The following is a 19,414-nucleotide window of genomic DNA, read 5'->3' as shown; positions in this document are numbered from 1 at the left end:
GCTTAGTATACAAAGAGAGAGTAATTTGTCTGGATTTCAGAAATTATTGAGTAGCTAAAAAAATTTTTGAATTCATTCTATCTCAAACTTTTTCTAATTTTTTTTTAACCCTCCCCTGAGGATATGTTTTTTATTGATCCTAGAAAAACGAAGGGAGAGTGAGAGAGAAACATCAAGTAGTTATCTCCAGAATGCCTAAACCAGACAGGGATTGAACCCATAACCTAGGTATGTGCCCTGACTGGGAATCAAATGATTATCTTTTGGAGCATGGGACAACACTCTTACCAACTGAGCCACACCAGATAAGGCTTACTAAATTTTTTTTTCATCTAATTTATCTTTATTGTTGAAAGTATTGCAGGTGACCTATTTTTCCCCCCTTGATCCTCTTCACCCCCTTTCTGCACCCTCCCCAGGCCTTCATCCCATTATCATCTGTGTCCATGGGTTAAGCTTATATGCATATATGTTCTTTGGTTAATCTCTTCCTACCCTCTTCCCCTTCTTCCTTCCCTCTGAGATACAACCGTCTGTTGCATGCTTCAATGTCTCTAGGTCTACTTTGTTTGTCAGTTTCTTTTGTTCATTAGCTTCTTCTTAAAGTAGACCCATCAACAGTTCATGTAATACTGGTTTGGTGGTGATGAACTCCTTTAGCTTTTTCTTATCTGTGAAAGTCTTTATCTGACCTTCAATTATTAGATAGCTTTGCTGGATAGAGTAATCTCAGTTGTAGGTCCTTGCTTTTCCTCACTTTAAATATTTCTTGCCACTCCCTTTTGGCCTGTAAAATTTCACTTGAAAAATTAGCTGACAGTCATATGGGTGTTCCCTTGTAGGTAACTAACTGATTTTCTCTCCCTGCCTTTAAGATTCTCTCTTTGTCTTTAACCTTTGGAATTTTAATTATGATGTGTCTTGGCGTGGGCTCCTTTGAGTTCCTCTTGTTTGGGAATCTTTGTGCTTCCTGGACTTGTAAGTTTATTTCTTTCCCCAGGTAGGGGAAGTTTTGTCATTATTTTTTCAAATAGGTTTTCAATTTCTTGCTTTCTTTCTTCTCCTTCTGGTACCCCCATAATGCAAATGTTAGTACACTTGAAGTTGTCCCACAGACTCCTTACACTATCCGTATTTCTGGATTTTTTTTTTTCTTTTTGTTCTTCTGATTGGATGTGTTTTGCTTCCTCATAATCCAACTTGCTGATTTGATTCTCAACAGCCTCTACTCTACTGTTGATTCCCTCTAACTTATTCTTCATTTCAGTTAGTGTAGCCTTCATTTCTGATTGGTTCTTTATTATGTCATTGACGATCTCACTAGTTTCCTTAATAGTCTTACTAAGATCCTTGAGCATCTTTATAACCATTGTTTTTTGTGTGTGTGTTTTAAATATATCTTTATTGATTTCAGAGAGAGGAAAAGAGAGGGAGAGAGAGAGATAGAAACATCAATGATGAGGGAGTCATTAATCGGCTGCCTCCTACACACCCCTAACTGGGGATCAAGCCCACAACCAGGACATGTGCCCTGACCAGGAATCAAACCCTGATCACCTAGATCCTAGGTCAATGCTCAACCACTAAGCCATGCCCAGTCGGGCTATAACCATTGTTTTGAATTCTGTATCTAGTAGCTTGCTTGGCTTCATTTCATTTGGTTCTTTTTCTAAAGATTTCTTCTGTTCTTTCCTTTGTAACATGTTTCTTTACCCTGCATTTTGAATGTGTCTGGTGTTTGTTTCAATGTATTAGATAAAGCTGATGCATCTCCTGGAATTGGTAGAGTGGCTTTGTGTCATAGATGTCCTATAGGGCCCAGTGCCTCAGTATTCCCAGTCACCTGGGCTGGGCCTTCTAGGTGATCCCCTGTGTGGGTTGTGTGCACTGTCTTATTGTAGTTGAGCCTTGGTTGTTATTGGCATGACTGGGACAAATTGACACTCAGGCCAATCGGCTGTGAAAAGTAGGTGTAGCTACAACTGAAGAGCTGCTGTGCTACAGACACCCAATACTTCAGTGAGGCTTTGGTGTTCATGGAGTTTGTCCCTTGAGTGTATCACTCGTGGGTGTGGTAGGGTTGTAATCCAGCATGGTTGAAGCTGACAACCAAGTGCACTGTCTCTGGGGCCTCCTGGGAGGTGCAAAGTCAGCCGCTGCCTGTGCTTTGCCCAGGGCCACCCAGCTACACAGCAATCTGTGGCTGGCTTCTACTTATGCTTGGCTTGGAGGTGTCTAGGAAAGGCCAAGCTATGAATCAATGCAGGCTGCCACTAGTGCCTGGCCTGGGGCTACTTATTAAGAAGTATGGGACATGCTGAAGCCAGCTATTGATTATTTAAGAGATTTTAGTAAAGTCTTAAGCATGAAGCTAGAGAGGCCACTTGCATAGAAAAGCCACTGGAAATGGCTTGGATGAGCTTGCAAGTAGGGAGGTGTGGGGACTCAGGGAATCACCAGGATTGAGTGAAAAGAGTGAGGCAGGTTAATGAAGATTTAGATGTGGCTCCTGTGTACTCTGTGGGGGGAAGGCTCATCAAAGGAACAATGGCCTCTGCTTGCTCTTCTATTTGTGAGCAAGCTGCCCCTCTAGCTCTCTTCCTGATTCCAGGTAAGTCAGTTTCTCACTGAATATCTGATTTCTTTCAAGCTGCTGCCCAACACTGGAGCTCAGAGGAGGTGCACCTGAGTAACTCCATGCACTGGCCCATTAAGAGGACCTGCCTGGTACTTAACAACCAAAATTCCACTGATTTTTACAGCCTGAATTTGGGGGACTTCTCTTCCCAGCACTAGAACCCTGGGCTGGGAGGCCTGATGTGGGGCTGAGACCCCTAGCTTTGCCAGGAAACCTCTACCCCCAGGTTATCCCTCCTGGTTTTAAACTACTGCACCCATGTCCCTGTTCCTAGTTTCCACTATTCTGCCTGATTCTGCCCCATTTCTCCACCCCTCCTACCTACCAGTCTCAATGTGTTTCTTCAGTTCTCTGTTTGTAGGACTTCTGTTCAGCTAGATTTCAGGAGGTTCTGAATGATGGGTTTCTATAATTTAGTTGTAATTTTGATATAATTATGGGAGGCAGCAAGTGCCACATTTAACTACACCACCATCTTGCTATCTCCCACTAATTCTTTATGAGGCTGGCGTCAGCTAGAAACAATCTAATTCACTTCAAATAATATGTTTCTGAGTTTTTTCCCCCATCAAATTTTACAATATCATTACTTGTGGATTTTCTGCTTTTTTTTATAAACTCACCAGGACAACAAGTAGGCCAACTTAAGTGTATCTGTAATTGGTGACCTACGAAGAGAAGGATTATTTGAATAAAGAGGACATTTTATATCTACCATTTAAGTCTAGTCACAGATCACTCTTTGAACACTGTCAGTGCAAAAGTGGGAAATGTAGTACCCTGATTTTGAAAAGATGCAGAGCTGGTAAACCCTAACTCAGAATTTTCTAAATTATAAGTTTGTGACTCAGTTTTACACAAGAGAGAGGATTGTTTATGGTTGGGACAGGAGAAGGTGGGCATCACTGCATGAAAACTGGGTGTTTTTTCTTTTTTTAATTTTTTTTTAATTTTGAGGGATGGAGATGATAGATGATAGGTAGATGATAGATAGATGATAGATAGATAGATGATATAGATAGATGATAGATAGATTGATAGATGATAGATAGATAGATAGATAGATAGATAGATAGATAGATAGATGATAGATGATAGATAGATAGATAGATGATAGATAGATAGATGATTGATAGATAGACAGATGATATAGATAGATGATAGATAGATAGATAGATAGATAGATGATAGATGATAGATAGATAGATGATAGATAGATAGATAGATAGATAGATAGATAGATAGATAGATAGATAGATAGATGATAGATAGATGATAGATAGATAGATAGATAGATAGATAGATAGATAGATAGATAGAGATAGATAGATAGATAGATAGATAGATAGATAGATAGATAGATAGATAGATGATAGATAGATAGATGATAGGTAGATAGATATAGATGATAGAGATAGATAGATGATAGATAGATGATAGTTAGATTAGATAGGTAGATGATAGATGATAGATAGATAGATAGATAGATAGATAGATAGATAGATAGATGATAGATAGATAGATAGATGATAGATAGATAGATAGATAGATGATAGATAGATAGATAGATAATAGATAGATGATAGATAGATAGATAGATAGATAGATAGATAGATAGATAGATAGATGATAGATAGATAGATAGATAGATAGATGATAGATAGATAGATAGATAGATAGATAGATAGATAGATAGATAGATGATAGATAGATGATAGATAGATAGATGATAGATAGATAGATAGATATAGATAGATATAGATAGATATATATGTGAGAGAGAAACATTGATTGGTTTTCTCCCACATCCCCCTCTTGGGACCAGGTATTGAACCTGCAACCCAGGTACGTGCCCTTGACTGGGAATCAAACCCTTGACCCTTTGGTACACATGCTCTAGCCACAGAGCCACACCAGCTGGGGCACCATTCTTATTTTAAAGTGAGGAAGTTGTAAAACCATTTTTGCTAAACTGTAGGATAGTTTCATTTCTAGCACAGTCAAGAATTTAGATTTAATAAGATGAACTGTATAATTTATTCATGAACTATAAGTTAATGTTAGGTTTAGTTGTAAAGGCACAGATCAACAACTTTTAGTTACCCTGTAAATAACCTCATGGTCATATTTATCTTGTATACTGAGCAGAAAGCTATTTGCTATCACATAATGAAAATATTTGAGAAATCACTAGAGCAATAAGAGTTATAGAAGTCTTAAAACTGTGATTATCTCATCTTATTATTAGAGTGGAAAGTATCCAGAAATGTTTTAGTTTCCAAATAAGTGGCATTGTATCATTTTGAGATTACTAATTGCTTGCCTCACCCCTTTACTTTAAAGACTAAGGTATGATGAGGGTAAAAAAAAGAAAAAGGGAAGTCAAAAAATAAAATAAAAACTTTAAAAAGAAGAAATTTGCTTTTGATATTGAAATTTCTTTAGATAGCCTGTCAGTAAATAAAAAGTGTTAAAGTACATATAATGACAAGGTATTTATAGTAAAACAATACTTGCATGCTTCTTTCCCCCAAATCCTATGTGAACTTTATAAAGGAAATACCCCCATAAACAAACAGAAAATGATTCCTGCCTGGTAGAAAAAACTTTAATGAGAGAAACCTTTAAAGTTTTGAAAGTTTTCATTTTTAGACATTTCTGGCATTCCTTCCTCTTTTCTTCTGCTTCTCGACTCAGATAATTTCATTGCTTATTACAGACTTTACTAAAAAAAATAGACAAGCTTAGCCTTGCTGGTGTCGCTCAGTGGTTGAGCATCAACCTATGAACAAGGAGATCATAGTTTGATTCCTGGTCAGGGCACATGCCAGTATTTCAGCTTGATCCCCAGTAGGGGGCATGCAGGAAGCAACTGATCAATGACTCTTTCTCATCATTGATGTTTCTCTCTCTCTCCCCTCCCTCTCCTTTCCTCTCTCTGAAATCAATAAAAAAATATTTTTAAAAAATAGACAAGCTTAAAATAATGAGGAGATGAAACCAATTTTATTTTTTAGCACACTGTAGGAACAGGAACAAGGAATGGTAGAGTGAATTGAAGGTTATGGATTATGAGTAGACTTCAATTATCTGAATTATCTGGACACCTCTTTTCCAGACAATGAAAATTTAGCTCTAGCTTACTTCAGTATTCATCAGTGAGGTTGTTGAAAACCTCGGGGAAGAGGTGAGGCATATTTATGAAACAACTCAGTGGAGCACACAGAAAGAAGAAAATGTGTAAGCTCAGCTTCAGCATTTATTTGGGAAAAATCCACTTAGTAAAGTTACCTTGAAAGAAGAATAAACTCTGGTAGACAAATTGTTCCACCTTGGGATCAGTTTTACAAGATAAGTGAACACATTTCTTTGCATCCAAGAACTATGCTGCAATCAGACAAATCCTAGGCACAGTGTATCAAACAATCACAACAGTTTCCTTAGAGATCTCTCAAATGACATTTCTTTATGTGCAACTTGATAAGTGTAATTCCCCATCTCCAACTTTTCCTGTATTGCTTCGTATCTAATCTAATTCCTTTTTTCAACAATTGTTTTATTCCTCTTAATGCTTTGCTGGGAATATGTTTTTAGGCTCTTGGGTTAGAGGGGGGAAATGAATTGTAATCTAGTAGAATCTTGACACAATAACCATTACATTGTAAATACTGCAACCAACAAGGAAAGTAAAGATGAAGGGAGCAGTGTTTGATTCTGGTAAATTGTTTTCTTCAAAATTTTGCTCTTTTAGAATAAATGAAGTACATGAAATATCTGTCTGAGAATAATTTCTTAGTTACTCTATTACAGAGATTTTCAAATGGTGTGCAATGGCAGGAATGTTGGTGTGCCGTAAGAATTTTTAAAACATGCAGTACCTGACTATTCAGTCAGGGGCACTGACCTCTTTTCCCTTAGATTGTCAAATAAAGGGAAAAAATGACAACAGTCAACATAACAATAGTTATCTGTGTGAATGAATCAAAATTATACCCTTTTTTTTTTTTTTTTTTTGTCAGATTGGCAAAAAATTTTTGGTCTACCACAGAATTTTAGTAATTGGTTTATGTGTCCCATGAAATAAAAAAGGTTGAAACTCGCTGCTCTATTCAGTAAAAAGCAAAAGTAAATCATTCTATTTTGGAAGAAATTGAAATCTCTATAAGCATTATTTACAAGAGGAGACATTTTTATTTTCCAAATAATTATTTGATACAATTATTAAATTATACCTACCAGGCAACACTTATAAAATGAACCTCCATCATTAAGTAAAGCACACAACTCTCATGATGAGAAAATGACTGCTTTCTCATTTCAAGGATCAGAGCAATTACTGAAAAAAAATTAATTTCAGCTTTGAAAACTGATATTTTATGGTTGTTAAGCTTCAGTTATGGGCATAGTATCTAGAAAATTGTGTAGGTTCAGGTCAGTTAAAAAGAAAATAATATTGTCATGAACATACAGTCCAATGAAAATTATAAAATGTTTCATTATTTGCCCTATCAAGTCACTTTGTGTTTTTGATAATGTGAACCCTAGACAGGCATGTTAAAGCTTGTTTGATTTCTGGCCTATCTCCTTCTCCTTGCTTTTCCCAACACTGCAGTTTGTCTTGTCTGATCCTCTGCCCTTAACCTTGAGTCCTTACTCTAGTTGAACATTGTGGACATTATTCACAGCTCCATAATGGCAGTCCTTAAGTAGATTCTAATTATTTTTTTAAAAGAAAGTTTGTATTTTCAATTATAAAGAGAAATATAAAGCATTTAGACAGTTTTCTTCTTCATATTGACCACCTACCAGAGCATTATGTCTCTGGGTTAACACATAAAGGCTATCTCTTTACTGATCTATCAAATGTGGAAAGGTCAAAGAAAGAAAACAGGGAGAAGAAAGAAACTGTTGCCTTGACATATAATCAGTTGACTAATATTTTGAACATTTATTTAGCACCGTATTTGTAAAATTGACAGCTATTTTAAAATATTTTAAAAGGTATTTTAAAAGTCAATGACTACAAAGCTAAAACTGCCTTCTCAAATTTGAGTTAAATTTTATTTAAAATATTTAAAGTATGATTAACTTAAAGATCTCATGTTTATTCCAATATATAACTGTTCCAGTAATAATAATGATAGCTAATATATTGACTAGTGCCAGATACTGTTTTATATACTTTCTAGGTATTATATCAAAATGGCAAATTAAATAAATAGTAATTATTATAAGATACTGGATCTGGAGACATTACAATTATACTGCATATGTTTTTCTGATGGTTTGTGAAATTAGAACCTGATAACTGGAGCTCAAGGGACAAAAGTCAAACTCTTGTGAAACTCCTAGGTATATCATTCTTATTAACATATTTCTTTAGAGACCAAAGTTTAGACAAAGAAATGCTAGTGCTACTCTTCAGTTGCTCACATTATTAAAAACATATTTATTCCAGAGATGAAGCAATTTTTTTATTGACTATTCCAAATGGTTTATAATCTGTACATAAATAATTAACATGCTTGTTGTAATTCAGTAAATCCACAGCCTGTACAAGAATGTCGCAGGACACACCTAGGAATGCATGTTGTTTATGCCAGTTTTACTAAATCTTTGATCTGTGGTCTTGGACTGCATCTCTTTTCCAATAACCAATTATTGGGATACACATGTTCCTTGAATTTAGACTGAACACACTATCCTGGTATCTACAATTTGCCTAATCCTTCTAATAAGAAAACTGCTTCTGGACTGGCTAAAGGTGTTTTCAATAACAATAATTTAACTTGAAAATTCAACATGTAAAAAAAAATAAATATGTAAAGATATTTCTTTAGAATACAAAAAGAAAAAATATTCACATATTAAATTCCAAAATGGCATATACATTGCCTTGATGTGAGGTGTTATCTAGAGATAGGGTAAAATGTCCAGAATGCATTTGTGCTTTTTTTTTTTTCAAATCCTTCATGCATCAGACAAAATGACAGAATTGGTATAGTGTGCATCTAATGGAAGAGAACATGGATTTGAAATTAAACTTAAAGAAGTGGAGAATTATTTTTTGTTGCTGCATAATCTCAAATTTTTCTCAAGAAAAAAACTATATATTACTAAATATTTTGATGTGTAAACATTTGTTTTTTCTCTTGTGAGAGATAATTCATCAGCTTCCAAAAGCATTTGTTGAAATATATAATCATACTATTTTGCTCAAATCATAAAAGAGATTTATTGGGTCATTCCACCCCTCCTCTACCTAGCTAAATCTTATTTCTAGGGGAATACCATGTACTGATTTACTTAAATGTAGGTTATCAAAACTAATCATTGCCTGGTAAATGGATTTTGCTAATTGGTTTATCCCATTCCACAATGAAGGTATAGTAGACCAGATAGATAATGGTGATAGAGCCATTATGTCCAGTACATCTGCATTCTCAGAGTCGGAAGTTTGTTACTGAGAGATTTTTCTTATATGCTCCCTTATATTTTTGGATCAAAGATAGGTGAATAATATCACTGAAAGATTAGAAAGCCAAAATAGAAAAGATAAGTTATCTCTTAGTGTTCAAGACAATTCTCTCTGGATCTCTTGTGTTTCTGCATGTCTCATGAACAGAGGCACTAATTGCCTTTGTTGCAGACTACCTTTTCAAGGAGATTTAAATGGAAAGAAGTGACTCCTGTGGCAAAGATCAGGCCGGCTTACCGCCCATTATAAAAATGTTGGGTTCCCTATACTCCAATAATAACCCACTTTATATTTAGGCATCACCTGGCCCACTTGGTATTTCTCTGCAGAACTGAAGCTTGGGGAATTGGCAAAAATGCTGATACTCTGGCTACTGTTATTGTTGTGAGTAATAAATGGTTCTTTGTCTCAAACCCAGGAGTTTCCTGTCTTCTATCAGTACCTGTGAACCTATGGCAGGCTAGTAACTTGCTTGTTGTTAACTTGCCTGTAGGGTAAATTTCAGACACTTCATAGTTCTTGACAGTTAAATATGATTAGTATGTGAAACACAAATATTCCAACTTAAAACTTTCTTGCAATAGGTAAATTCTTTACTAAGATTGCTGCATGATAGCCTTGGAATGATTATATTTGCTGATTTTCTTGGACTGCTAGCATTTCCAGGAAACTACTATACCAGAGAAATCACTCTCTAATCCTGCAGAATGAATTCCATGTCCACATCACACCAATTCTATCATCTAATTCCTGAAGAGTTTCTGTTGAGAGATCTGATGTCAGCCTCATGGGGGTCCTCTTGTAGGTCACTGCTCGTCTCTCTCTTGCAGCCCTTAATATTCTCTCTTTGTCCTTGCCATTTGCCATTTTGCATGGATCAGACTGATGAATCTCAGAGGGTTGGAGGAGGCAGGTGGGTGGAGGGGGAGGGATTAATCAAAACTTATATGCATATATGCACAACCCAAGGACACAGACAATGGTGTGGAGAGGGATTGAGGAGGGTGTGGGAGGGGCTGGAAAGGGTCAGAAAAATGGGCATCTGTAATATTCTGAACCAAAAAAATAAATAAATAGTAAAATGCCAAAGGTCAAAGACAACGAGAATCTTAAAAGCTGCAAGAGAAAAGCAGTTTGTAACCACAAGGGAGCACCCATAAGACTATCAGCTGCTTTCTCAAAAGAAACTTTGCAGGCCAGAAGGGAGTGGCAAGAAATACTCTAAGTCATGAAAAGCAAGAACCTACAACCAAGATTGCTTTACACAGCAAAGCTATCATTTAGAACTGAAGGTCTGATAAAGAGTTTCACAGATAAGAAAAAGCTAAAGAAGTTCATCACCACCAAGCCAGTATTACATGAAATGTTGATGGGTCTTCTTCAAGAAGAAGCTAGTCGACAAAAAAATCTGACAAACAAAATAGACCCAGAGACGTTGAAGCATGCAACACTGTCGTATCTCAGAAGGAAGAGGCAAGGGGGTGGGTGTGGGAAGAGATTAACTGAAGAATTTATATGTATATATGCATAACCCATTGACACAGAAAATAATGGGGTAAAAGCAGCAGGAGGGGGTGGGAGCAAGGTAGAAGGGGTCAACTGGGGGGGAAAATGGGACACCTGTATTACTTTCAAAAATAAAGGTAAGTTAAAAAAAAAAACTTAAAATAGAAAAAAAAAGAATTAGGAAAAAAAAATCTTTGCAGACAATTTTACCTCACAAAGCCTTAGCAGGACTCCAGATTTTCTCTAGGCAGTTCATTTTATTTTAGCAATAGGAGCACTTTGGGGCCCACTCTCTTTGTATATTAACAGTTCCCAACATTATTTATTCAGTCTATTTTAGAAACAACTAGCCTGGAGTTTTATTTGTACCTGAATTCAACTACTTAAGCTTATTTACAATTTTAAATGACTGACCTTGCATTTTTGTATTTAATACTCTTATACTATATAAGTTGGTTTATGTAATTAAAATTACTGTGACCATTCTTTCTCATATAATAAAGATTGATTAGTTGTGACTTGCTTACACTGTAATTCTCTTTTGCATAGAACAAAAGTGAAGGAGTTTCTCTTTGGGTCAGTAGATAATGCCTCTGGGCTGTTTCTCTGTTTTACCTCTGTTCTTCTTTAGAGCAAACTTTCTTTTGGGTTCCTAGTATCCTCCTGCCTTCTCAATTCTTCCCTTTCAAAAATCAACTTTCAGATAATTTACACAGTGTGAATTATTAATAATGTTTAATATTACCATATTGTATATCCCTTCATGCACTGCTTCCTACCACTCTGACCATAAACATGACTTTTTAGTGATAGAAACTCAAGTTATAAATATCATAAAACTAAGGGAGAAACTTTCAGGGTCTGAGGAATATTCCTGGTACCCAGAAACCATACAATATAACCTCTACTTTTAACTAAGCATAATACTGGTGAAATAAAATAGTCTGATGCTAAGGAGATACAAATATTCATAAATATAAATAGGAGAAAGTCTGTCTTTAAATGTGTCCAGAGTACTACAGAAACTAAGGACAACTTTATTCTTGTTTTAAGTGCTTTATAGGTCACTGAAATCTTCTCCAATTTACTGAGTAAACTTTCTATAATAAGATCTCACCTTGTCTCATATTTTCCTTCCATGAAATGAAAATACCTGTTCCTATTTATAGGATAATTAGGATAAAAAGCTTTGGGTAGGAATAAAGTATAATTTTTCAACTGTGGTTTTATTGTAGGAGAAAGTAGCATCCTTTGTATGGAAAAAAGGAAACAGCTTTGCTTTTAGTTTGTGCTACAATAGCTTATGGTGCCTGTGTACTAGGCTGCCTTGCTACCTTCTAGTTTCTTTACAGGAAGCTATATTTTTGCCAGGCAGGCTCTCCAGCCACCCAGCAGTGGGAACACTTGCTCATGGAATTGAGAATTCAGCTTTTGATAACTTCAGAGACAACTTGTTCTGTCATGTATCTTGTGATATTGTGATTAAGTTATTGAAAAAGATCAACAACGAATATGAAATGCTCAATTTTCTGGTGTGCAACTTAACTGATTTTTGTTTGTGTACCCAATTAATATGTAAATACCATAAAATAAAAAAAGTGTTTTTTTCAGGCACATAGGAATTAAGAACAGATACACATAATACAAAACCACAGCAAAAACAATTAGTTAGAAAACAAGTATCCCAGAACAACTTAGAAATAAGATACCTTAGTACTAACTTCTAATTCACCAATTCTCTCTTTAACAAGGTCAAATCTAAAGTTTATCCTATTAAGGGATTTAAAATTTTTATTATTTTAAAGTTGTAATTTTATTTTTAGGATTTGTAATTGCTTTTGTTTTATATCCATCTGTTTTTGATTTGTATTTGCCTATAAAAATAGGTAAGTCTCCTGCTTTTATAGCATTTACATTTTATTTGGAGAAGCATGTAAGAATCTAGTAAACAAACATATAAATGTGAATTTATAATTTTAAAGATAATTAGTGCTTTGGAGAAAACCTAACTAGGCAGTGCAGTTATTTCCTGGAGAAGGGGATGGACAACAGAAGGCTTTTACAAATCTGGAGAATAAAACACAGTCCTCTCAGAGGCCTTAGGCCAAGACCTTACCAAAGCTCTCTCTGGTTGTCACTTCTCAAATTTACTGCTCTCAGAAAGATCAGCTTACTTATCTCCAGTGGGAGTGTACTGCAGCAGACTTATCTTGTCCATAATCCAAGCACTTATTCTTCTTAAAGGTGTTTATAAAGAAATAAACCAACCATTTTTGTAGGAGGAAACAATTTGCAGAAAGTCTGCCCACAACATCAACCATTGTTTATGCAGAGAAATTCATCAACTGACAGAAAGGATGGTCTCCATGGCATAATAGGAAATACTTGTATAATCAAAAGATCCATTAAAAAAATTATTCCCTCACCCCCAATAGAGCAATATTTTTCAGTATTTTCCTTATACCTAGGAATCAAGGTACAGTAATAGTTAAAAATACAGATTTCTAGTCCCCAGCCCAGACCTAATTGCTATGGAGGTAGAAACTAGCTATATATATATATATATATATATATATATATATATATATATATATATATATATATATATATATATATATATAATAAACTATATAATAATATATATAAAAAACAATATATATTAACTAATAATATATATATAATAAACTAGATATATATATATAATCCTCACCCAAGGATATGTTTTTAGTGATTTTAAAGAGAAGGGAAGGAGAGAAGAGAGAGACAGAAACATCAGTATGAAAGAGAAACATAAACTGGTTGCCTTCCATACAAGCCCCAACCAGGGATCAAACACGAAATTTAGACATGTGCCCTGACCAGGAATAGAACTCTGCTGGTGTATGGGACAACACTCTTACCAATTAAGCCACCTGGCCAAGGTGAAATCTACATTTTTGACAGTCATCCCAAATGAAACTGATGCAAATATAAGTTTAATAACTATTATCAAAAGGTGATTTTTCTTATTTTAAGACATCTATTTTTCAAATTAATGTAACTTCACAGGAACTTCATCTCCTTAATATGACTTTTTCCTTAATTCAAGCCAGCTTTGTGCAGTTTAATAGCACAATGACTCACGAGCCTTCTTTCAATCAGATCTTTCCACATTTGCACATACTGCCCATCCATTCCCTTAATCATCAAGCCCTTAGGACCTCAGGTTCTGGTTAGCCTCAATCTTAATAATAAAGCCTCAGGTCTGTTGATAAAGATAAGTTTCAGCCAAACTAAAGATAGCATCTTGACCTCAGTTGTGCTTCACCTGAAGCCCATGAAAGCTGAATGACATTACTGACCACACCTTCATGAAACCATACAGAACAAAACTATGGCTGACATCAAGTTCTGATACAACTACTCCCTACCCTGGCACCAACCAATCAGTAGAGCCCGTGATCCCAACTCCCTTAGTCACCAGGAGTAATTATATTTCCCCTTTATAGTCTATCCTCTAGAGGCCACCTGGAAGCCAGGTCTTAGACCACTGATTCGCTTGTCTCTCTGGACATGGCAAAATTTCCTTAAATAAACCTTTATTTTCTTGCAAATTTCTGTGCTTGTTTTATTGGGCTTTGATGGGCACAGGCAAATGAACCCTTTCAGTTCTATAACATTAATTTTCAACAATCTAGATTATATGTGGGCTAGATAAAAAGGTTTAATCAAGTAATAATATGATTAAGATAAGCTAAATAAAAAATTCAAAAGTTCAAATTAAGCTGAATTATAAACTAGTGGGCCATTCAGCTTTCTTACTAGACTTTTAAAATGCTATAAATTAGTTAGGGAGACCACCAATAATTAAAAAAGAGATTATTTACATACTGCTGCCTTCTGATGAATGCAAGTTACTTACTAATTTCCTTAAAGGGTACTCTCATAAGATATTCAAGTTTCATTTTGAGATGAAAGGGTAAGTGTTAGAAATACATGATGGTAGACCTAATTCTCAAGTAAGCCATTGATAATGTAAAACAGAAGACTCCAATGTTTTATCCCTTTTTAGTGAGATTTTTTATTTTTGTGCTAAATTTAATTTTCTGTGAAATTATTATGTGCCAAGTACTAAGTAAACCTCAGTGAATAAAGCCAGACTCATAACTGCTCCCAAAGTGTTTACATTCTAATGGAGAGACACAATAATCAACAAAATTACAAATAAATCTACAGTTATGAATTGACTTAATCTACAGTAAATTCTAAATTTTTACTAACTCTATCTGACAAAAGTATATTTAAGTTACTACAGAGATTGTCAACTCCATATTTTGTTTTGACTTAGTTTAATATTTATCTGTTAAAAGTGTCTGTTGGTTTGTCACTTAATTTATCTGTAAGAATATCTTTTGTGTGTGTGGAACGTCTATGAAAAAATTAATTTGACAAAAGGCTTTGGAAGTAGCTAAAAACAGCATCTATTCCTTAGAGATCTAATGGATCAACTGGGTTATCCATTAGCAGTCTTATTTTTGTCCCAGCTATTTCCAAGATTCCATTAGCTTTTCCAAATGGGTAATTTCCCCAGTCAATTTAAACCAGGTCTTCTGAAAACAAGGTAATAGGATCCTTTTATGGGTGAAAAAACATTGTTTATGTCTGAACAACTGAAAAACATAGATAAGAGAAAGCTTACAAACTTCTGTGAACCTCAGCTTTTCAGAAGTGTTAACTCATTTAAATTTTGTAGAAGCAATGATTTGTATTTTTAAAAATTGCATTAATTTCTTTATAAAATGTAAAAATTTGGAACTTGGGCAGTTTATGTCTTAATTTATTTTCCTAATAACAAACATCCTAAGCCAGAGAAAGGAGATGCATCATGAGCTATTAAGAATTCATAAACATACTATGGTGATGATCCATCTCTGAACCAATCACCTCATCACCATCTTGACTCTATTTCACATCCACCCACACTGTTTATAACAAAAGATATGCTCCTCACTTACCATACTCAGCCCACGCATCCTAAATGTTAAGTTATGGATATTCAGGAAAAGCACTAGAAGGGTATGTAGTATTTCTGAGTCAGCTAAGACAAAAGCATTTGATACATCCCGTCAGATGGCATTCACTCAGGTGTTCTAGGCTGCCTTAAATAATGGGATGTGAAGGCAACAGTAAAAGCTAGGTGGGGGAAGAAGTCAAGTTTTACAAATCCACAATTACAAAAGAATTTGAACCTGTCAAAACACCTTTCAAACTTTCTCATAACCTGCTTCCTAAGTTATGATCCCAAGGGAAAATCAACTGGAGAGAAATGTTCTGCAGTTCATTGTTTGTAGTGGGTTGCAGGTAAGCAGGGCCTGGCAATTGATATCTCCCCATATTATGTACAGTGCAGCATTTGTATAATTTATTTCTTCATACATATTTCATTATTATTAATCATCATAAGTAAGTTGCATCTTTTAATGACGTAAGGGTTGAGGAAATAGGTTGTGCCAGTGTGTTACAGTGCTGCACAGTCATCATTAGGGGGATTTATTATTTTGGAAAAAAGCAAGTTAGATGACTCAGCTCAGTAGTCAAAAGCACAATTTAGGGTTTACAGTGCAAAAACCTAAATAAAGTGGAAAGTGTTCTTCTGAAATTGTTTAACATACATGTAATTGAAACAAACTTCTTTACAAGGTCTTCTGTGCGTTCATGCTAGAACAGTGAAGTTCTCTGTCCAAGTTAGTCCTTTAAAGCTTCATAGTTAAAGCACAACATGAATACCTTGGCCATAGGAATTCACCAAACATCAAACACTGAGCTCAGTTTTTCTCCTTCAAATCCTTTTCAGGATTCTGGTAAGACTTCTTTTACTCCCTTCAGAGACAATTAATGATTTTGAATATACCTGGAGATTATTAATTCTGAAAGTGACCTCTAAGCTGCAGGTCACATTTCACTTTAGTATAGTAAAAAAGAAAAAAAGAGGGATTTAAAAATGTAGTCAATTTTTATTCTAATACTTTTGCATACAAACTGTTCTAGCATTCTTTGGCAAAGAATTAAATGTTTTCAGCCTAGGGAGCTTAAATGTACTATATGAATATTACATTTTTACCTCAATTCAAGTGTTTCAAACAGGAAGAAAAGACAGAGAGAGCCCAAAGAAAAGCCCATGCCAGACAGGGTGGTTTGGTTCTCTGGAGCTTACCTGGAGAGATGGCCCCATGGAAAGAGGGCCAGTGCACATCAAGGAATATACTCTTTTCAATGCTGCTGTATTATCATGGACTCCATCCCACGAGCTCAGCATGGTCTCAGGTACTTTTGATTTCTGGTTTGGATCATTCTTCATAATTGAAGAATGGACAGAATATATCGTCAGATTTGTAAGGTGATTTCAAACTCTTCAAAAAAAAGAGCTCTCTCACTTAAAATTTAGATATATATTTCATATTGGACTGTATAAAAGGGTTTACTCTAAACCAATGTTCTCAATCCTGGCTGCATATAAAAATCCCCTAAGGAGCTTTCAAACAGAAATGCCCAGTCCCACCCAGTTTCTGATTTTAATTGATCTGAGGTAAGGCTTAGAAATTTTTTAAAAGCTTTCTGGATGGTCCTAATGTGCAAGCCAGGGTTGAGAACAACTTCTCTAAATACCTAGAATAAGGATAGAAAGTATCTTGGTTATTTTTCCAAATGTATTTTATGTTTTAGCTTATGAGGCTGAGGAAGGGCATTCATTGATATATTATATTGGAACATCTTGATTCTTAGTGTAGAAAGTTTTGAGATAATGATTTGCTTGCATTTTTTTTTCTTATTCTCTCCCTTTTTAAGTGTTTGATTTTCTTTTTTTCCTATCTCTCCAACACACACACACACACACACACACACACACACACACACAGACACACACAGGCATTTACAACCACTTCTAATGTCACAATTGCACTTTAAAAAAAACCCTAGGAATATATAAACTATGAAAGTGACTATGAAGCCTTTCACAATAACCCAAACTTTTATTATTTCTTTTACTCTTTTTATTCTTTCTTCACCAAACAAATATTTTTACAGCATCATGTAATTAATTAATTCAGAGATGGAGGGAAATTTTTCCATCACATGACAAGGGGAGATGGCAGTTGGATATTTTTAAAAACAGTACCAAACACAATATTGACATACCAGCCTAGAATGAAACAAGAAATTGAGGTAAATATCACAACAACAAAAAATTTATTCACCTAAGTAATGCTACTGATTATAATGAACTTGGGTGCTATTTTTGCTTGAATTATTTTGGCAATTTGATATATTTTTGAGCAAATTGAATGATCAGAAGTAATTTTAATAGCCAAAGCAAAGTAAAGAATGAGATAATGTGTAGTTCATATTGGAGTAAAATAAATTGAATTTTCTAGATTTGTAGAGAAGGAAAGATGTTTATTTGCCTTCACTTTACAAACAAGAAAATTGAGGCTAAAAGAATTGCCAATTTTTATCTTATTATTTCTTTGCTTATATTAAGAGCAAAAGCAATTGGCTTCTCTAACAGTCAAAGTGAAGTTTACCAGTTAGAGAAGTTTACATTTAAGTGATTTATTTTATTATGAGTCCAAATTAAAGAATATCCAAATGGCTCTGTCACTAAATATAATACATATGATCAATTTTATACTGAATAAGGAAAAATGAATATGGATATTTGAGAATGTTAATATCAACAAAATTAAAAGTATTTGAAAATATCTTACAGCCCATGCCACATGACAGTATTGCTATGTAATTACCTGAAGTTTTGCACCTTGTAATAGAGAGAAGGTAAGTGCCTGTGATTAGACCCCATTATACATACTGAACCTACTACAACACATCTGATCTTGAAATGGGTTTACACTAATAAATACTTTTATTAAAAATTTATACTAAAAGTAAATATTTGATTTTAAATCTATAAGGATAAAATGCATTTAATCACAAATATGTTATAAATAGATTCTATCTTCTAACAAATACTAAAATACAAACAAGAGATGTTTGATATATGACCATAACCTGATTTTCCCCCTTTCATTAATACTAAATGCTCAAGAATATGGTACTATATTTCACCCTCTAACTAAACATATTTATGTCCAAATAACAGATTCTTCAATATATTGTTATCATAGTGAACTTTATTTAAAACATTTTATAAACTATGCATATCCAGACAGAAGCTTTTATTCAACACTATGAATAAAATATATACTTGTATTTGCCAGTGAGATTTTGGGGAAATTAAAACTGCTAAAATACACTGTTTCTTGGATACATAGCTCTAGAATATAGCTAGAAATACTTAAAAGTCCCCAGTGAGATGGTCTTCATCTTGGAGGGCTAAATAAGATGTCTAAATAAGGTTAAAAGTTTCCCCAGACTCTGAGACATAAATCCTGAAATATTTTGAGAAACTCTAGATTTAACTGGTATTTGGCACCTACTCAATCATGAATTATTTAACTCGGTGTCAAAAAATGTAGAAATGGTTCAATATTCCTGGTTCATTTTGGTTTGGAATAGAACCTTGGGCCCATTCCGGAACACTCCCAGCAGCTCAAGAGAAGGCTAGAATGAGACTTTCTTCTGGGAGGAATTGCAGCAGAGTCATAAAAATAAGGGGGCTTTGGGTTCTGAAATGTGAAGGTCAGTGGTACACAGGCAAGCTAAGTAGCAACTGCAGATGATAAATAAAGAAAAATTGCCCAGCCCAGTGTGGCTTAGTGGGTGAACATCAACCTAGGACCCAGGAGATCGCAGTT

The sequence above is a fragment of the Miniopterus natalensis genome, chromosome 10 (assembly GCF_054644295.1).
Source record: "Miniopterus natalensis isolate mMinNat1 chromosome 10, mMinNat1.hap1, whole genome shotgun sequence".
NCBI lineage: Eukaryota > Metazoa > Chordata > Mammalia > Chiroptera > Miniopteridae > Miniopterus > Miniopterus natalensis.
This window is presented reverse-complemented; position numbering follows the sequence as displayed.